The 22203-nt window shown below is 38.8% G+C and overlaps 2 pseudogenes across 1 annotated transcript in view; one reads left to right on the top strand and one right to left on the bottom strand.

Moving 5' to 3' along the window:
* LOC143673836 (uncharacterized) overlaps positions 1 to 22203 on the bottom strand; it is a 72862-nt pseudogene that overhangs the window by 7872 nt on the left and 42787 nt on the right. Inside the window, exon 4 of the transcript XR_013170688.1 lies at positions 5304 to 5426. The product of XR_013170688.1 is annotated as an uncharacterized LOC143673836 (transcript). The remainder of the gene's footprint in view (positions 1 to 5303; positions 5427 to 22203) is intronic.
* Positions 8702 to 11739, top strand: LOC143654242 (nectin-3 pseudogene; annotated as a pseudogene).

Raw genomic sequence — 22203 nt, forward strand, 5'->3', positions numbered from 1 at the left:
AGCTCTAGAAGCTTTTCTGTGGATTTTTCAGGGACTTGACATATAGTATATCATGTGTAAACAGTGAGAGTTTTCCTTCTTCCTTTCCAATTTATGTGTCTTTTATTTCTTTTTCTTGTCTAATTTCTCTGGCTAGAGAACTTCCAACACAATGTTAAATAACAATGGTGACAGTTGACATTCTGGTCTTGTTCCTGATCTTAGGTGGAAAGCTTTCAGTCTTTCCCCATTGAGGATGATACTAGCTGTGGATTTCCTATATTCCTTTTAACATATTGAGGAAGTTCCCTTCTATTCCTGTCCTTTGCAGTGTTTTCATCAAGAAAGGATGTTGAATTTTGTCAAATGCCTTTTCTGAATCAATTGAGATGATCATGTGGTTTTTCTGCTTTGATTTATTGATATGGTCTATCACATTATTTGATTTTCTTATGTTGAACCATCCTTGCATACCTGGAATAAATCTCACTTCGTCATAGTGGATAATTCTTTTAATGTGCTGCTGAATTCAATTTCCAATAATTTTCTTGATGATATTTGCATCTATACTCACTAGAGAAATTGATCTGTAATTTTCTTTTCTTGTAGTATCTTTGTCTGGCCTTGGTATGAGGGAAATGTTGGCTCCATAGAATGATTTAGGTACCCTTCCATCCTCTTCAACTTTTTTGAACTGTTTGAATAGAATTGGTAGTAATTCTTTCTTGAATGCTTGATAGAATTCACATGTGAAGTCAACTGGTCCTGGACTTTTCTTTTCTGGGAGCTTCTTGATGAGTGATCCAATCTCTTTACTTGTGAGAGGTTTGTTGATGTCTTCTATTTCTTCTTGAGTCAATGTTTGTTGTTCATGCCTTTCTAGGAAGTTTTGCATTTTATCTATGCTGTCTAGTTTATTAACACATAGTTGCTCTCATCTTCTCCTTTATTTCTGCAGGGTCAGTGGTTATGGCTCCTCTTCCATTTTTTATTTAATCTATTTCCAACCTCTCTCTTTCTTTTTTTGACAACCTTGCTAAGGGTACATTTTCTCAAAGGATAAATTTCTGTTTTTGTTGATTTTCTTTGTTTTCATGTTTGGAATTTCATTTAGTTTTGCGCTAATCTTCATTATTTCTTTCCCTTTGTTTGCTTTAGGGTTAGTTAGCTGTTCTTTCTCTAGTTCTTCCCGTGAACAATTAATTGTTTTATTTTTGCTCTTTCTTCTTTTATGATACAGACATTTAAGGCAATAAATTTCCCTATTAGCACTGTCTTTGTTGCATCCCATAAATTTTGATAGGTTGTATTTTCATTTTCATTTGCCTCAAAATATTTACTGGTTTCTCTTGTAATTTTATTCCTTGACCCACTGGTTGTTTAAGAGTGTGTTGTTTAGCCCCCAATATTTATGAACTTTCTGGCCCTCTGCCTGTTATTGATTTCCAACTTCATTCTTTTATGATTTGAGAAAGTGTTTCTATGATTTTAATCTTTTTTAAGTTTATTGAGACTTGCTTTTCGACCCAGTATATGGTCTGTCCTTGAGAGTGATCCATGAGCATTTCATAAAAAGGTGTATCCTGCTGTTGTGAAGTGTATTGCTCTGTAAATGTTAGTTAAGTCTACCTCATACTGTATTATTCAAACTCTGTTTCTTTATTGATCCTTTGCCTAGATGTTCTATTCATTGATGAATGTAGTGGAGTTGAAATCTCCAACTATTATGGGAGAGGTGTCTATTTCTCTCTTCTGTGTTCTCAGTATTTCCCTGATGTATTTTGAAACACTCTGGTCTGGTGCACAAATATTTATGATTGTTATGTCTTCTTGTTGAATTATTTCTTTTATTAATACATAGTGTACTTCTTTGTCTCTTTTAATTGTTTTACATGTGAAGTCTAATTTGTTAGATATTAGTATAGCTATTCCTGCTCTTTTCTGATGTTTGCATGAAATATCTTCTCTAGACTTTTTGGTTTCAACCTATTTTTGTCCTTGGGTCTAAAATAAGTCTCTTATAGACAGCATATAAATGGATCTTGTTTTTTAATCCATTATGTCAGGTTATGTCTTTTGACTGGGGAGTTTAATTCATTAACATTTAGTGTTATTACTGTAAAAGCAGTGCTTTCACCATTTTACCTTTTGGATTTTGTATGTCATATCTAATTTTTTTCTTTTTTTGCCTTTACTAAAAATTTTCATTTCTGCACTCTTCTCCACACCTCTTTTCCTATCTGCCTGTAGTGCTCCCTTTAGTATTTCTTGCAGAGCTGGTCTGTTTGTCAAAAATTCTTTCTGTGATTATTTGCAACAAAATGTTTTAGTTTCCCACTCAATTTTGAAGGACAATTTTTCTGGATATAAAATCCTTGGTTGGCACTTTTTCTCTTTTAGCATCTTTAATATATCAAACCACTGCCTTCTCACCTCCATGGTTTCTGTTGATAAATCCACATACAGTCTTTTTTGGTATCCCTTGGATATGATGGATTGTTTTTATCTTACTGTTTTCAAAATTCTCTCATTCTCTTTGACAACTGACAGTCTGAACAGTAAGTGTCTTGGAGTATGCCTATTTGGATCAATTTGGTTTGCACTTCTTGGATCTGTAATTTTATATCTTTCATAAGAGATGGGAAATTTTCAGTGATAACTTCCTCCATTAGTCTTTCTCTTCCTTTTCCCTTCTCTTCTCCTTCTGGGACACCCATAACACATGTATTCATATGTTTCATGTTGTCATTCAATTCCCTGAGACTCTGCTCATACTTTTCATTATTTTCCCTATATTTTCTTTTATGCATCAAATTTCAGATGTCCAGTCCTCCAGTTCACTAATCTTTTCTTTTCCTTTTCAAATCTATCATTGAAGTTTTCCATTTTTGTCTCTTCTACTGTACCTTTCATTCCCATAAATTTTGTGATTTTTTAAAATTTTCTGTTTCTTCTTTTTGTTCATTCAATACCTCCTTTATATACTCTCTCAAGTCATTGATTTGATTTTTTGATGAGATTTTCATTGTCTGTTTGAACATCCTGAATTCATTGTTGGATTTTTCCTTTGACTGGGCCATATATTCATTTTTCCTAGTATGACTCATTATATTTTGCTGACATCTAGGCATTTGATTTCCTTAATTAATTTATTCTGGAGATTTTTTTCACACTTTTTGCTAGGATTTTCTTGCTGGGTGGCTTTTTTCTCTATCTGTTCTTTGACATTAAGTTCAGCTTATTCTAGACCTCTAGCATAGGTTCTGTTTGATCAGAATTTTTCAGTTTTTGTTTTTCTGTTTTTTCCTCTGCCTATATGAAACCTTTTTGTGTGGAGGGTCTACTCAGATATTATAGACCCCAGTCAGATTTTCCCAGACTGGACTGGAAAAATCTATGGTATGACCCAGTAGGTTGACAGACTTTCTGATGAAGCCTGTAGACTCTGTGTTTTTCCTATCCTGTCCGGTTCATAGCACTTGTCTACCTGTGGCTTCCCACCAGTACAAAGTGATGTAATGCCTTTAATTTCAACAGACTCTCCCTGCTGGAGGCATAGGGGAGACAGAGGGGAAGTTGTAGGTTGGCACAAATTGCTTCAGTTTTACAGTACCTAGGGCCTGAATTTCTTGCAAGAGGAAGTCCACTTGAGCTTGGCCCCACTGTTCTCTTGGAGAAGGTACAGCTTTTAGGGAATTAGCTCCTTTCATCTGACTGGTTATTTGTCTCTCAGAAAAGCTTAATTCTGACCTTGCCTGGGGCAGATGGAGCCTGAGAAACTTAGCAGTTCTATCTAATGAGATGTTAAATAGTAGGAAAAAACAAAACAAATTATTTTCAGAGCAGGACCTGTGTTCCTCGGGTTTGTTAATCAAGAGCTTAAGTTGATATGTTTCTCTATGTATCTCTAGGCTTTATGTGCCCTTTGTTTAAGGGTCCAGTCTCTTTCAAGTATTTAGTGCTGTCCAACTCAAAAAGCCTCTGTTTTGTTTTCCATCAGCCCTACCCCCTCTCTGCTGAGACAAAAATTCCTAGTAGCTTTAGCTTTCATTCCAGGTTTATCTGAGTCAGGGATTTATTTTCAGTAGTCAGAATTTGTGAATTAATTCCACAGTGGAGCTTGGTTAAGATAATCCCTTGTTGCTAATAAAGTCTGTTTCCTTTTCCCTTGGGTACCCAGGCTGCCATGCCCATGGGGGAGGGGTGCCAGCCTCTGTGGCTTGGAGGACTTACAGCTCTGTGTGAGATCTCAGCTGGTCTAACTTGCCCAGACTTATGTATGCTGTGTGTCCAGTCACTAATATGGCCCCAGCAGTTGTTCTGTATTGTTCCTTGCTATTTACTAGCTGCTTTGGAAGATGAACTAAATTCCACACCTCACTAGGCCACCATTTTGCCCCCATTCTCCCTATGGTTTTCATTATATAATTATTTTACATTTTACCAAATTAACCATGCACAGAGTATAAAGTAATAGTATTTGTTGTAACAAGAAGCAACATTCTGTCCCTGTCATCTCATACCACCCACTTCTCCCTCCCTGGAATTGTCCAGTTCTAATTTCATTGTCTGCTTCCTTTAAGTATAGAACTTTTAATAACATGCATGTTGCTCTTTGATACACTCACACCCCACCAAACATCTGCACACTTCTAATCTGCCCTCATCTTCCACACACAGTTATTTGGTTTATGTTACATTTCTAAGAGCAAGAAAATAGTCACATATTGTGTTATTAACATGTTCTCTATCTCCCATATTCTATTCTGAAAACAGTGATCTTTAGTTTTCTTTAGAAATAGTTGAATGGGGATGTGCAGCTAACGTTAAGCTTTGAAGGTGTAAAGTCTTCAAGGTGTGAACTTTATTCTGGGATATTATGCCTGAACCATATACTTTAGGACCCTCTGATATTAGTATATTTAGTCTTTAGGCCACAGAGGCCTAAACTCTAGGACATCATTTAAAGTATGCATCTCCTCTTATCCCCACTCCCGCCAGCTTCAAGCTTAAGGAATAATCCAGTTTAGCATGATTTCCTTGTTGTTTATGTCTTCTTCATATATAACACACAAGCAGAAAAGTGATCAAATCATAGGGATTATGTTTTATTACATATCAAATTTGAGTAAAAGAAACAAATAAATCAAAGTAGAATTTCATATGCTGAAAGGTACTGAGAGGGATCAGCAAAATGCTGGGGTTAGATACTCCACAGAGAAAACAAACAGAAAATAGCAGAACCAACTTTATCAAAATTATGGAAATATTTCAAAACTTTACATGAACTTAGCCAATTGATTAAATAAGAAAAAATAACTTACTAAAAAAAATGGTTTCATATCTCTCGTTCTTTTACTAGGCTTTGTTCCGTATACTCCCATGCACAATGGCAGTTGTGAAACTGAGAGGTCCATGCTTCCAGTGCTGCACTCCTGCCCCTGGTTCTAGAGAAATCAGAAGCAGACTTTTCTTTCAAAATAGTGTGTATCTCTGTTGTAGCCCAATCAATGCCTACTTGAAGGATTGACCCAAAGTGTTCATAAATTCTTTCACATATAGTGGAACATATGTGGGTATCAGAAGCAACAGCCATTCATCAAAAATTATGTGAGGTAGGAATCACACTGCAATTAACTTGGCCAGTATCACCCTCATACCAATGTCATATAGAGTTATCATAAGAAAGGAAATTGCATACCATGTTGTGATAGTTAGAGTCAGGTGTCAACTTGGCCAGGTGAGGGTGCCTAGTTCTATTGCTGTGGACATGAGCCAATGGCATGTGAACCTCATCTGTTGCTGATTCCATGTGCAGTTGGCTAGGAGGCATGCCTGCTGCAATGAATGAAGTTTGATTTAATTGACTGGTGCCTAAATGAGAGAGTTCAATGTAGCACAGCAAAAGCAGCTCAGCATACTTTATCTCACAGCTCAGCCCAGGCCTTTGGAGATGCAGAAAGGAATCACCCTGGGGAAATTTGTTGGAACCCAGAGGCCTGGAGAGAAGGCCAGTAGAGATCACCCTATGCCTTCCCATGTAAGAAAGAACCTCAGTTGAAAGTTAGCTTCCTTTCCTCTGGAAAGCTAATGAAATAAATCCCCTTTTATTAAAAGCTAAACCATCTCTGGTGTGTTGCATTCCAGCAGCTAGCAAACTAGAACACATATTATAGATGCAAAATTCTTCACCAAATACTAACAGACAAAATTGCACTAGACACCTGAAGGATTCTACCTCACAACCAAGTGGAAGTTATTTTGCAAGGGTAGTGTAACATAAGAAAATCACTGTAATGTACCACACTAGCAGAATGAAAAAATAAAAATATGATCATCTCAACTGGTGCAAAAATGGCATTTAAAAAAACTTCATATGCTTTTATGATAAATACACTCAGAAAAATAGGAATAGAAGAGAACTCTGTCAACATGATAAAGGCTTATAAAAAAAAACCCATAGCTAGCATCACACTCAATATTGAGAAGCTGAAAGCTTTCCCCCTAAGAAAAGGAAAAAAACAATGAAATGTTAACTAGAGTAATTAGGCAAGGAAAAGAAATAAAAAGCATCAAAAATGGAAAGAAGTGAAGTCATCCATGTTCATAGATAACATGGTTCTAGACAGATAAATCCCAAGAATCTACAAGAAAGCTATGAGAGCTAATAAAGGAAGGTGGTAAGCTAACAGATCAATTTGCAAACAGCATTAGTGTTTCTGTACACTAGTGATGAATAATCTAGAAAGGAAATCATGTCAACAATTTCTTTACAATAGCAACTAAAAGAAATCAAATATCTAAGGACAAATTTAACCAAGAATGTAAAAAGACTTTGAAGGGGAACATAAATTTGCAGAGTCTGTTCTGTTCAACTGATATTGCCATTCCACGACCTTGGTAACAAACAGTTGAAATGTGAACTCTAGCTGGGATGACTGGCTATCCTCCTAAAAGGAGGTGTACTTTGATAAAGATATCTGGGTCCCAGGAAGCTCCTCTCAGTCCCTAGCCAGTTCCCAGAGAACCAAACTTGGACCAGTCATGAAAGCTAATTGGAATTTGGCCAGTAGTGTATCAAGATATCATAAAAACTGCATGTAAGCACTTAGAAGAGTAGAAAAAGAGAGAGAGGAGAATCTTATGAGAGAGAGAAAGCAGCTAATTAAAATCTTATGTAGGAAAAGAATGCACTGCTGTGAATTTTTACTAAGGAAACTATGAATGCTGTTTCTAAAATTGCTGTGTATTTTTACTAATGAAACTTGGAATGCTGTTTCAGAGGCTTCCCAGCACTTCTCTTCAGTTGTTGGCCCCATCTTATCTGGGGATGCCTTATTTTTGAAAGCTCTTTTAATTACTTTCTTAATAAAATCTGTTTTTATGTCACTGACGTCTGTGTTGTCCATGAATCCAAACCTATAAATTAAGTGGCCACAAATATTACATTGCCTTTCCTGCAGCAGACTTGTATTCAGAAAACCTCAATATATTGTTGAAAGAAATAAAAAAAAACACCTGGAAAAACATCCCATGCTGATGGGTTGGAAAACTTAGTATCATTAAGAGGTCAAGACTACCCTCAGTGATTTATAAATGTAACACAGCCTCACTCTAAATTCTAACAACCTTCTGTGGAGAAACAGAAAAGCTGACCCTCAAATTTATACAGAAGGGCAGGGGACCCTGAATAGCCAAAACCATCTTGAAAAAGAAATACAGATTTGAAGAACATAGTTCCTAATTTCAATTTATTACAAATCTACAGTCATCAAAACAGCATGTATTGCCACAAGGACAAGATATATAGATCAATAGAATAGAACTGAGAGCACAGAATAAACATATAGATTAGTGATCAAGTGATTTTTAACAAGTTGACCAAGTCTACTCAATAGGGAAAGAATAGTCTCCTGAATAAATTGTCCTGGGAAAACTAAACGACATGCAAAAGAATGAACACACACTCATATGTTATGCAACACCAAAAAAAAAAAAAGAAAGAAAGAAAGAGAAAAACGCAAAATGATCATGGACCTAAATGTAAGAATATAAAATACTTAAAGGGGTAAAAAATTCATGACTTAGATTTGGTAATAGATTCTAAGATATAAAATCACAACACAGACAGGATAAAAGTGAACTGAGATTCATTAAAATAAAAAAAAATCATCAAAGTGAAAGGAGGACAGAGTGAACGGGGGAAATATTTGAAAATCATATATGAGACTTGGACACGGCCTCAGGAACTGGCGGAGAACCGGTGGGCCGGGCCTTCTGGATGGGAGGGTGGACGAGAGGGCAGCCAGAGCACCCCTTAGTGGACACGGGTTCTGGAGTGTTGGGCAGAAAACAAGGCTTTGACTTTCTTCTCACCCTGGGCGGGTGCGCTTAGTGGAATTCCTGATTGGGTGGGCCCTGGCGAAGCTGGGCTGCCCAGGGCTTCCGAGGAAGGGCCTCCCGTGGCGCAGGAGGCCATGAAGGCATTGGCGGTCCTTGTAGGCGGTGGCGGAAAGTTGAGTGCAGGGAGGAGCGCTCGGGGGATAACAAGATTGGGCTGAGAATGGGGTTGTGCGTGCGGATTTTGTCCAGATAGGGGGCCTCCCAGGGGCTGAGCCCAGCTGTGCAGGGCCGCAGCGCAGAACGCCTGAAGGCACAGCCCCCTATGGATGTCTGGCCAGCTGGGATGTCCGAAGCCTAGCGGAGGTGCGCCTAGTGGAACATGCATTGCGGAGTTCCCGCGACCCCGGGGGACCCTAAGCATCTGCTCGGGTGGACCGGTAGCCGTACATTGTCAGGGACGGCTCACCACCCTCCTTCCTGCCACCCTCAACCTCCAGGTGTCCGTTTGAGCCAGGTGGCAGGCCTACAGCTGTGGTCGGGGCTGGGGAGGCTGGTGGTTACAAGCAGGGACCCTCAGCAGGCCAGTGAGGAGCTCCCAGAGCCTGCAGCACCTGCCCCTCAGCGAAGTTCTGCAGTGGGACATCTTGAAGCTCCTGGCCTTAGCAGCTGGCATCTAAGTAAAAAGACCCTGAAACCGCCCTATATCCTCTGGTCTCGGAAGGTAAGCAGGGCCAGGATCTCATTAGTACATGGATGGGAGACCACCCTGGAATCCTGGGTGCTGTTCCTTTTGTCAGCCACAGTTTCTCAGATTTGTTGGTGTATAGTATTAATTGATTTTTTGTGTGTTGAACCACCCTTGCTTAGCTGAAATAAAACCACATCGTCATGGTGTATAATTCTTTTAATGTGTGGTTGGATTCGATTTGCAAGCACTTTTGCTGGGTATTTTTGCATTCATACTTATTAGAGAGATTAATCTGTAGTGTTCTTATAATATGTTTAGCAGACTTTGGTATTAGGATGATTTCAGTTTCACAGAATGGTTTAGGTAGTTTGCCTTCTTCTTCAAAGTTTTGGAAGAGTTTGAGCAGGATCTGTATAAATTCTTATTGGAATACATGGTAAAATTTGCCTGTGAAGACAGCCGTGTGGACCTGGGCTTTTCTTTGTGAGAATATTTTTGATGACTAATCAGTTTCTATGCATATGATTGGTTTGTTGTGGTCTTCTATCTCTTTTCAAGTTAGTGTAGGTTGTTGGTATGTTTCTGGGAAATTGATGATTTCATCTAAGTGTCTAGTGTGTTGGTGTACAGTTGTTCATAGTGACTTCTTATGATCTATTTTTTCCTTCAGGGTCCTTGGTAATGACCCTAATCTCATTTCTGATTATTTGCATCTTCTCTCTTTTTGTCTTTGTCAGTCTCATTATGGTTTTGTCTATTTTATTGTTCTCCAAGAACCAAATTTAGATTTTATTGAGTCTATTGATTTTTTTCTTCTCCATTTCTTTTATTTCTGCTCTAAAATTTAATAAATTCTTCCCTTCTGCAAGCTTTGGGAGTAAGTTTGCACTCCTTTCTCCAGTTTCTCTGGCTGTTCAGTTGTGTCTTTGGTTTTATACTAACTTAAAGTAACCATTTAGAGCTGTAAACATCCTCCTAGCATGGCTTTCACTGTATCCCACAGGTTTTGATAGTTGTGTTCGCTTTCATTGTCTTGAGATATTTACTGATTTCTCTTACAATTTTATCTCATACCTATTGATTAAGAGCATGTAGCTTAAACTCCACAGGTTGGCATATTTTCCAGTTTTCCGTCAGTTATTAATATCCAGCTTATCCTATTTTGATCAGAGAAAGTGCTTTGCACAATTTCAATCTTAAAAATTTGCTGTCCCAGCAGCTGCTGCCCAAAACCTGAGGTGCCAGCTGGGGGGAGCAGGGGAGGATAAAGAAACTAGCTGGACTGATTACTGTGGCTCCACATGCCATAGCAGTATAGGGGAAGAATATTTCATTGAGGTATTTAATTGAAGAAAATGAAACAAAACAAATTTCATGAAAGCATGCATGACAAAGTTCATAGACTGCTGCAGTTCATCATCCTCTATATGGATTCTCTGTTCAAGGGGAATATCAAGTTTAAGAACTATTTATTTAATGACGCAACGATTACTCTACATAACTGATTTCTGAAAAATATATATGCAGCTTTTACACTCCCTTGTGGAAATACCCAGTCCTCTACAACTATAACTGTATTAATTGAACCCACTATGAGCGTGATTAAAAGACCTGATTTTTTAACTGATGGAGGAGAGGAAACAGTAATAGCCATTTGTACAGCCACCACTGGAAAACCAGTTTTACATGTTGATTGAGAAGGTGATCTTGGTGAAGTGGAATCCACTATGAATTTTTTTCCAAATGAAATGATGATGATTGTCAGCCAGTACAAGCTCTTTCCAACCAGATTTACTTGAGAATGATCAGTCGCTTGAGTTGTAAAACATCCAAAATTGGAAAAAGACATCAAATATTCTTTCATATTAGATGTACAGTATGCTCCTGAGATTTCCATAACAGGATATAATGGAAATTGGTTTGTAACAGGAAAAGATATTAATCTCAAGTGTAATGCTTATGCAAATCCACCACCCTTCAAATCTGTGTGAAGCAGGTTGGATGGACAGTGGCCAAATGGCTTATTGGCTTCAGACAATACTCTTCATTTTATCCAACCACTAACTTTCAATTATTCTGATATTTTATGACTTAAAGTGACCAGTTCTCTCTGTCAAAGTACTGATCAAAAGATCATTTATATTTCAGATCTTACTACTACTACCACTCTTCAGCCTACGACTCAGTGGCATCTCTCAATGCTGGCATTGAGGATCTAGCAACAAAACCTAAAAAAATTGCCCTTCCCACTGTCAACTTTGTCAATAATTAAAAGTGACACAGTTGGTACTATCATTGATACTGTGTTGGGTGGGACTCTCTTCGTAGTACTTTGAAGTGTTTTGGCTGGAAAATTCTGATACAAGCGAAGATGGCATTTCATGGAAACTACTGTGCCAAGAATTACATTCCACCTTGAGATATGCAAAAAGAATCACAAATTGATGTTCTTCAACAGGATAAGTTTGATTCTAACCTATACAGTGAAAACAAAAGGAAAATAAAAATCTAAAAAATAATCTATTATGTAAAGACTATTCAGAAAAGCCTGAAAAAACTCAGTGGAATAATGTAGAAAATCTCAGTAGGTTTGAAAATCCAGTAGATTATTATGAAGACCTAAAAATGGAGTTGAAGTTTCTCAATGATGAACTTTATGAAAAAATGAAGATGACTTATTTTCACATGTAGATAATTACAAAATTTCCAGAAGGGAGTGGTGTGTTTAGCAACCACTAAATATGACTTAACTATATGCAATGCTTTATTCATTCTACCCATCATTTTCAGATTTTTCACATTTTTCTTGAGGAAGAATGAGCTTTTCAAGTTGATTTTAAAGTTTAATTTTAATATTCTAATCTGACAAATGAAAAAGTAAAATCTGGGTTGAATGTATCTGAGCTGCTCTACAATTTTTCAAGGTTTTGATACTGTCTCAAGATTTAACTTTTAATGCAGAGTAATTTATTGGTCAAGGCACACAGGTAAGTCGAAAGTGTCAGTTTTAATTTATGACTTCTTTGGTGCAAAAAAATTTTTATAGGGACTACTTTAGCATTGTGTATTAAGACTATAATCTCAAATATAATGTTCATTAAACATGTATGTTTGTTAAATATATACATCTCAAAATTCATCACACTGAATGATACCACATCAAAATGAACTATAAAACTAATTTTTAAATGTTTATATATATTTTAGAACAGAAATATGCAGTTGGATGAAACATTTGTCATTTTAAAATATTACTTCTTAAGTTTCTATGTGAATAGAACCTTTAGAACTGCATTTGAAAGAACCTTGCCATAATTACTTATGAGTGACTTTTTAAAGATATTTGTTGCACTAAAACTATGGTAGTAAACTCAGTGAATATGTGCAGAAGCATATAATTAACTAATCAATATTTTTGTCTAAAATACATAAATTATGTCTATATGATGTGTTTTATTATTAATTATTACAATTTTTCAATACAAAAAAAATTATTTTATTGTTAGGTGAACATGAATTTTGATACATTGATGCTTTATGTCCTAAATGTAAAAGTCCTAAAAATATACCTTGAAAATTATCAAAAGATGTTAACACAGTTAAATTCAGTGCATAGATGGCATTTCAGAATATGGGAAATATGTTAGCATTGAGGCATCGATTTTACAAGTGAGAAGTTTCAGTGAAGAAGCTATACAAATAGTTTTCTAGACCATCTTACTTTTAGTCACTTGATGTTACACAGATGGATAAATGTACAGAAAAAAATTGGAAATTTTGGATTTACTAGAGAAATCTGAATAACATAACCAATTCTTGATGGATATTTGCAAACTATCCCTTTTTCCTCCTAAATGTATGCATGTGTGGTAAGAAAATTAAGTTTAGCTTTCACACAAGATGGCACAAGAAAGGGCTGCAGAACAACTCAGGCTGCAGGCAGGGAAGGAAAGCACCTCTGATGTAAACCTAGAATTCATACCAAGCAAGTAGAAACACACTTAAATAAATAATAGCCAGGGTCATTGAAATGTAAAATGTAATCAAAAGTGGGACCCTTTTGAGGGAATGTGAATTAGTTAGGCTATCTGGATAGGCTGTAACTTCTGGAGTATCCAGTCAGTGGAGAAACAGGGAAGGGTCCTGCATACTAAGCTTAGCATAGAAATACCTGTGGCATTCTATTGTTTGGCATGCTGACCACCAGTTTTGGGGTAGTTACCCATTCTTGCAAAATTGTGAATAAATTATTTTCTTCTCCACACTGGTGTTCTTTCTAACAATCTGGGGGCTCATCTGGGATCTGAGGCTTCAGAGGAGGACCCCCAGGGAGGATGAAGGGAAGGTGTGCCCTGCAGATTAAGCGGTCTCAGAGTCCACCATTAGGGGCCCACCTCTGGCAGCCAGAAGGACCCAAGATGCTTAAATCTGCTGGTTGTAAAGAAGAAAGGGGGGAAATCTGCCTCACAGTGAACAGCCAACCCTCTGCACAGACCAAGGTAAGAAAAAAGCTATTAAGAATTACCTTGGTGGTTGGGATGAATTCTGATGGACCTGGTCATAAACAAGTATGCATTTCCAGTCTGTGTGTCCCTTCTCCCACGAAGGAAAGGGCTGGAGCTGAACAAAGTGAGATGGTGTGGAAACAAAAGAAACCAGGCAAGACTCAGAATAGGTAGAGGCAGTTGGCTGGCTGGGGAAAAAGGAGGGGGTACCTATAAAATCATCCCCCCACCAGGAATATCCCCCTGGATAGTCCGTAGGGAGAATGCTGGAACATTGGCAAACCAAGGGGGAAAATATATACATTTAGACAAAAAAAAGTGTTGTGCCTCCCAATGTATTCTGGCCAAAATATGGGGCAGATGTGGAGTGGTTTTGAGCAAAATCTTTAAGACCTCACTATATAGGGAATAAAATTGGCTGCACCCAAATCTCAAAACTTAAATAAAGCCTTTGAGGTGATTCAAGGAAAAGACACCTTAAACTATCCAGTAATTTTTAGTCCTTAAAAGGGACTTGAAGAAGCTACCCAAATTACCAAAAAACTGGTAATTTTCTAGTTTGTTTCTTTGGTTCAATAGAACTATTTTAAAGTGGTATGTAATCACATGATGCAGAATCTGGGTTTCTCTATAATAAATCCCTTTACCATATGCAGGAATTGCAGACTTGCTACCAGCAAGAGTAAAGCAAATGGGTGAATAAAACTATCTTGATGTGGGAGTGTTTTCCTGTAGGAGTTCATTCTTGATGAAAGTGTCAGTGCAGGAATTTGACTCCTAGGAGGGTTATGTTGTCTCCTAACATGACCTACCAACTACTTCTGGGCAGTAATGTTGGCATTATTTGAGATGGCAGAAAAGATGCTTGCTTTCTAATTTATTTAGGCAAGTAGTTGAGCCAAGGAGAGATTGGATGATTAAAGAGACACAAGGGATCTTAGTTAAACTAAAGATGCATCTTTTCCAGCAAAATCTTGCTGGGTATTACTCTTTTTTTTTTTTTTTTTGAGAAATGAACTTAAATAAAACTCCCTTTGCTTGTCTGCAAAAGTTAAGGGACCAAATAAGGAAATATTCAGGGATGGATCCTAATAGTCCTGTGGCCCAAGGATGTAAAGGGGTCTTGGGCTAATATTCAAAAAAAGATCCAAAAGTAGATAGGTGGAAGGATAAACCACTAGGAGAATTATTTTTAAAGTCTCAGTGTATTTTCATTGTGATGTTTTGCTGTATTCAACTTTACTGGTGATGGCGGCCTTTAAAAGCCAATTGGACTCCTTTCTTTGCTTCCACATTTTATTTTAAATGCAGAATTGCCCATTCCTTCTTTGGTGCAGGTGTCTCAGTGGTGTTTGTCTGCTTTGAGGTACTATATTAGAGGGAGATGGGAAGCAGGTGAAAGTGGGGTGTCCAAAACTGTTCAGTGTCAGGGCTATGAAAATAGATGGCGCTTGGAGTATCGGGCACATATCCTGCTGTCACCAGCAGTCAGGACATGCGCAAGGAAGACAGGAGTGGTACAGGCCACAGCTGCCTTGTGGGGCCACCTGGATCCCCTGACCCTGCAGATATTGTGTCATGATGAGTAGGAGGACTGCTACAGTGAGCCTTGAAGCCTAGGGCATGGGCCTGGATGGAGCTACTACAGGTGCAGATCTTGGTGGTAATAGCAAATAATTAAACAAGAATTTTGAAAACTGAAATGGAGAAGGGTTCCATGTGAATAGCAATTGAGTATGGGTCAGTCAGTCCTGAGCACATGGGCTTGGCATCCTTCTGGCTCCTTCCTCTAAGCCCCAAAGCCCCCAGACTCCCAGGACCATGCAGCCACTGGCCCTTCTGAGGGTAGGGATCAGGGCCAGGGCCAAACTGGGCTGAAGGGCCAGTGAAACTGCTGACTGGGCATTCCCCAGGCAGCCCACCAAGTGCAGAAACCAAGTCATTTAGCTGGACGGCTTCCCCTCCCACACCATTGGTTATAGTGGGTTGTGAAAAGGGAAAAAGAAAGCAGAAACAAGTTAAAATAATGTGGAGCATGGACCACCACATGATCAAGAAAGGATTAGAAATAAAGTAAGGAGGAGACAGGCAGAGGCAAAAGAAAGAAACAGTGTGGGCCAAAGGGAATAAAGGAGTAAGGGGGCACAAAACTCAGCAGTGTGTTATCACTGTGAAAAACCTGGTCATTTCAAAGGGGAATGCCTAAATTTAAAGAAAAAAGGTTGGGGGATACCCCTAATAAATTTTAAAAGTTAGGAAAGTTAAAGCCTCCTTGTCTCCAGAGCCCACAGGAACCTTTAATAAATCTAAAGGTGGGCCCATGTCAGGAAGAAATTACATTTTTGGTGGACATTAGGGCAGATTGATCTTCTATGACCCGTATCACAAAGGGAATTGAATTCTTGGTAGCTCCCTCACAGTTTCAGGGGTAAAAAGGAAAAGATTTGAAGTTCCCATTTTGAAACTACTGATACTTATTGGGAAGATAACCAAGTTCTAGGCCCCTGCTATACAGTACAGAAGCTGGGAGTAGCTTGTTGAGAAAGGACCTAATAAAACCCATGGGACTAGCTAATGGGCATGACCCAAAACTGCTGCATGGAGGGGCAGCAAGAGTGTTGTGGCACCTATATAAAAAAAAAGCCACTGCCAGTTGGGACTGGGAGGGGTAGGAAAGGGATGCGTTAAAGGAAAATGGCCTTGGAGGCATAAACTATGGAGGCTGTGGGATCTGAAGTTAGGAGGCCTTGGGCCAGGAAAGCAGACCCACCCAAGCACTTGAAGAGGGTAAGTTTGCCCCAAGGGCAGGGGATTGGCCTTCCACTCACAGTGGGGGAGTGATGCCACCCCAGGCCTTGGAGAGAGGGTTGAGCATATTCCTTAGGGATTAGGAGAAGCTTGGCTGCCACCACATGGAGGGATTGAGTGTGTGCTCCAGAGGTGGAGGAGGACCCAGATAAGGCCCCAATGCTTAGAGAGGGTGGAGCCAAGAGGGGTATGGCCTCCCCAGGGTTGCATTCAAAGAGAGGCAGGCCACTGTGTGGGTCCTTGGAAAGTGTGTGATTGCCTCTTTCTGGGGCCCTGAAGATAAATAACTCTTAGACTTTGAAGTCTAGTGGAGTTTGCCCTGTGGGTTTTTCAAGGCTTCTTGTGTCTGATGAATGCTGTTTTCTTTCAAATTTCTCCTTAAGTAAATGGGAATATGTATCCCATAGTTGTCCCTCCTTTGCATATTGGCAGCACATGACTTGTTCTAAGTTTTGCAGGTCCAGAGCCAGAGGAAAGTTTTGCCTTAGGACAGACCATGCCAGTAGCTGGCTTTGCAAAGAACCTCTTCCTTAAGAATTTTATACTGGCTTTGTCCTCTACTCTGTCAGCACCTTTGCTTGCTGGCCCAAATGCCACCCCTTGAATTTGCTGCCCATCAACACCAACCTGGCAGTTGTGTCCTCATCAAATTGTGGAAAAAGTCCAAATTTAACTGGCCTGGAAAGGATGTTGACAACTGAAATGCCCATCGAGACAGCAAAGAAAAGAGGCTGGACTCACTACACCCAAGTAAAAGGACCAATACCTAAGCTGGATGATAAGTACCCAAAAACACAGTCTGATTACTGGAAAATGGCTCCAACTTTAGACCCTTTAAAATCATGTTAAAGGGACAATAGTTGGGAAGGTAAAAGGGTGTTTTTTGAGGGGGATTCTGTATTTTAATCTAACAGAGTTAGTATTAACCCTGGCCCCAAAAAAATCTTACCCCAAGAAAACAGGTAAGAGATCAGAGGCCCAATTTAAAAATGAAAAAAATTATATGGAAGTAAGGAAAACTCTGATTCCCCCAAGAAAGCCCCTAAGCCTCTGAGAAGTGGACAAAATTTTATTGCTGGCAGGCCCAGGGGACTCTCCATCCAGTCTGAGCCCTGAATATTCTTGGTTTCCAGATTATGTAGGCTAGTGAGCAAGATGGGATTACTATGGGAATGCGTGGTAAACCCTGGAAAAGTACAGACAGAACTTGTGGGATGGGAGTTACTATCTCGCCCTTAGCTGTTTAGATGTTCCATCTATTAGAGAGAGTGGTATATTGAAGTCTGTCACTATTATGGTAGAGTCATCTATTACTCTCTTCAGTTTTGCCTGTTTGCCTCAGTTATTTGGGGAACATTGGCAAGGAGCATACATGTTTATGATTATTGTTTCTTCTTTGTGAATTGATTCATGTACTAATAAGTCTTGTCTTTATCTTTTATAATACTTTTGCTTGGAAAGTCTATATTGTCTCATATTAGTGTAGCTGCTTCGGCATTTTTTTGTTTGGTTACTACATCAGTGAAATCTTTTTTTCCATCCTTTCACTTCCAAACTGCATCTTTGGGCCTAAAATAAATTTCTTGTAAAGAGCATGTAGATGGGTCATATTTTTAAATCCATGCTCCCAATCTGTGTCTCTTGATCAGGGAGTTCAATCCATTAATATTCAGTTATTATTCTAAAGGCAGTTCTTCAAACATCTTTGGTTTTATTTTTAAGATCTTTTTTCTTTCTCTCTTTGTATCCTTTTAGTTACTTTTAATAATACTCTTCAATTCTGTACCTTCCTCCAGGCTCTGTCTCCTGTCTTTTCTTTTCAGCCAGCAAAACTCCCTTTAGTAGTTCTCATAGGGCCAGTTTCTTATTAAGATCTCTTTCAGCTCCTGTTTATCTGTGAATATTTTCAACTCTCCCAAATTTTTGAAAGACAGATTGGCTGAGTAGAAAATTCTTGGCTGGCAATTTTTCTCTTTCAGTGTCTTAAAAATACTATACCATTGCTTTCTCGCCTCTCTGGTGTCTGATGAGAAACCAGCACTTAGTCTCATTTGGCTTACCTTTTATACTATAAATTGCTTTTCTCTTGCTTATTTCAGAATTTTCTCCTCTTTGGTATTTGAAGGTCTGATTAGTAAGTGTCTTACAGTTGGTCTATTCAGATTTGCTCTGTCTGAGGTAGGATGTGCATCCTGGACCCACGTGTTTATGTCTTTTGTAAGGGTTGGGAAATTTTCAGCCATTAATTCTTCAAATATCCTTCCTGTCCCTTTTCCTTTCTTGTTTCCTTCTATGATATTTATGTTTGTGCACTTTGTGTTGTCAATCAAATTGCTGAGAATCTGCCAAATTTTTCTGTTTGCTCTTTTGTCTGTTTGATTTCATGTCTTTGTTTTCTAGCTCACTGATTCTTCTGCTTCTTGAGATCTGTTGTTTTGTATCTTCAGTATATCTTTAATTTTAATTTAATCTACAGTGTCTTTTATTTCCATTATGTCTGTTGCTTTTCTATGCATTCTTTAAAATTCTCTTTCTGCTCTTCTAGTGTCTTCTTAACATATTTTATCTCTTTATACACATTTTTCTTCATTTCCTTGCATTTATTCAGGAGATTTGTTTGAACATCTTTGATTAGTTGTCTCAGATTATTTGTCTTTCTGACATTGTAATTTGTTCCTTTGGGCCATTTCTTCTTGTGTTTTAGTGTGGCTTGTGAATTTTTGCTGATAGCTGTCATGTGATCATTTTGATTTGCTTATTCTGGTTTGGTTTCTCTCTTTGTCTAGGATTTAGTCGTTGCCTGGGTTTATATTAGGACACTGCTTTGACAGTTTGGTCGCATTTCTCAGCCAAAATAGAGCTAGATATCTATGCAGGGGATATGGCCCAGCTCTTCTGGCCTTGGGATAAGGTTTGGTGAGTCTCTTAAAAGCCCTAAAGATTTCCTTTGTACTTTCCATACTGCCCAGGCTCTTCAGTTTCTTAATCATCTTCAGAAGCTTTTTTACCTCCTGGAGCTCTGCTGCATCTGAGGTGGGGCTGAACCTGTGGATTTCCTATGCTTTCCCTTTGCTGGCCAAATTCTGGCTCTCTTCTTTCAGCAGTGGACTTCCACAGCTGCAACAGTTGTCAACTATCCCCCAGGCAGGACTGGGCTTCCCAGGGTTGTTTCCTTCATGGGTCAGAAATGGGCACCAGTACCCAAGACTGGAATGAAAGTCTCTGTCTCTATTTTCTCAGGCTCTTCATCCTTCACTGACTTGGGCCTTGATGTCCTTCCTTGTTCCCCAGGTCTCCAAACAGTTGATAGGGACTTCTGGTTGGCTTCTTGCTGATTTTGGGGAGAGACCTAGGTTCCATTTTTCCCTCCACAATCCTCTAATGGAAGTTTTGCCTTGCTGCCATTTTGTTCTGTCCCCCCACCAAGTGTTTCAGCTTGCTGTGTGTCCCTGTGGGCTTATGTCTCTGTGTCTGAATATAGCTGAACATCTGTATTACAGCTTTGAGAGGTTTTATAGTCTGTGTCACCAATGGGAGGTAGGAGGGATCCTGCCTGATACTTCTGGGCACTTTCTGAGCTGTGCTGGACCAGGTGAGGGAGAGGGAAGCAGACTAGCTGGTCCGGCACAGTAGTCTCCTGCCTGATATTTTTCTCTTTCTTTGATTCAGTGTTTATGGGCTTCTTCTGCAGTCTTCACTTTTCCTCAGAGTTCTGAACAAGTGAGATGTTCCCATTTTCTTTGAGAGGCTGAGGAGCGGCTTCAAGTAGCTGCCTACATCACCATGTTCTATCAAGTATTGACTTAAATGACGTGATTAAGGTTGCTGTTTATTTATCTGTTTCAGTTGTTTCTTTGTGTTATTGATGGTCATGTGGTTTGTAATCTGCCTTGTTCAAAAGAATTTAAGGAGATGTAACTATTCTTTTCCTTATAGTTTTACATTCTTTGGACCTCTGTTAAACTAGTTTCACTAAAATAAATTTTATTAGACACATCTATGTGAGATGTGCTTGAGAAAATTACACTGTTTTCAAATGCACGATTTTTTTTAATGTAAAGAATTTTTAATATTTTTATCATGGTAGCGTACATATAACATAACTTTCCCTCTGTTTAGCCTCTTTCAAGAATACAAGTTATTGGTGTCAAGCAGAGTCACAATTTTGACTCTGAATATTTATTATCAGAATAAATGAAAGCTTTTTAAAATGTGGTTGCTTATATTCCAGGAACTTTGAAGATGAACCTAGACAAATTCTTCTTATGTATACTTCTCCCTGTACTCTTAAATATTGTAATAGACTCATGTAATTATTGTGCCTTGAATAGTTAGAAAAAATCCTTAATTTTGATTATAAAAGAAATGTATGGACATGAAATAGAAAACTCTAAAATCATGAGTAAAGTATCATTGCTAACCCTACCTACTCCTATTCCTCTCCCCAGGTATAATCACTAAGTATTTAGCCTTTCAGAAAATTTTCACTCAAATGCAAGTATGTATCTATATGTAATTTAAATATATGTAATATGTACTTAAAGCCTCACTTTATTAAAAAGAAAGAAACTAGGCAGCATTTTCAGCAACTATGGGCCCCTCTGCAGATGAAGGAATAACAAACAAAAAGAAGCAGCACAAGGAGAGACAGACAGACAAGGATGAGAGACACATCCCAGAGACCCAGTTGTCCTCCCCCACAGACCTGCAGGATTCTGAACTGAAGATGCCAGGAGAGACCCCAGGTGGCTAAATGCTGGGAAAACCTGGGTTGATTCTCTGTCCCAGGCCAGCATCTTCATCACTAATCCCAGCCCAAGAATGAGCTCCAGGTTAGCCAGTCTCTTTTTATCAGAGGCTCTCTTCCTTATTCCCCAGACATCGTTCACTGAGAGTCCACATTCAATGCCTTTGACCTCCACCCAACCTGGCTGTACCTCTGTAATTCCTTCTGTCAGGGTCAGGTGGCTCAAGTTGGCTACAGATCTACAGTGTGATGGGGTCTATTCTTGGGGATGATAGGGAAGTGGGATGAGCAGCTGGCTCTTCATTAGTCTAGAGTTGAGTGGGTGGAGACCATAGAGAAACAGAGAAAGAGGTCACTGTAGCATCAGGGTGGTTTGCTGAGGGAAGGCTCACATGCTAAGTAGAACTAGGAAGTACCCTGAAAGTGATATCCCATTGGGAGAAAGAACTCCTGTGTTGCAGGAAGCACCTAGAAGCTTTCCCTAAGTCTGAGAAACACCACAGAAAGCGTTCCTATTTCTCGTGAGTTAGTCTTCAGGACCTCTGTGACCACTTATGTCAGAATTCACTGTGGCACTGAGCCAGATGGGTATGGGATTAGGGACTGGGACAAGGGAGGGTTATCAAGGTTGGGCAAGGGTAGTGATGCAGCATCTGCCCTATCCCTACTGCAACCCCTAGGGCCATAGCTCTGCACCACAAAGGCCTGTAAGAGAAGCCAGAATACACAGAATTTGCTTCTCAAAAGTTCCAAGTGTGTCTGAAACAGAATTGCTAATAGCAGGTATAAAAGCTTTTTGGCCACTTCTTCTCAATGAGTAAGTTATTACAGTGTACTTAGCATGAATGATTCCAACTTCATGGGGCAATAATTTTGTATTTTCAAGTTTTATCTTCCCTCTGAATTAAAATTCTCCACCATTCTATTGAAATATAGACCAGCATAATTGTGTCTGATTTATCAGTGAGAATCTAAAGAACAGAAATTTTAACTTATATTCAAGTTTACTTCAGAGTTGTTATGAAACTTAGCTTTGTCTTTGTCATCATCAAAATTTTTGTTTCTTTTCCATTTATGGGAACTCATTTTCTTCTGTGGTACAAATGCAAATATTGAAAAAATTTAGCATAATT

This window comes from Tamandua tetradactyla, chromosome 2 (genome assembly GCF_023851605.1).
Source record: "Tamandua tetradactyla isolate mTamTet1 chromosome 2, mTamTet1.pri, whole genome shotgun sequence".
Taxonomy (NCBI): domain Eukaryota; kingdom Metazoa; phylum Chordata; class Mammalia; order Pilosa; family Myrmecophagidae; genus Tamandua; species Tamandua tetradactyla.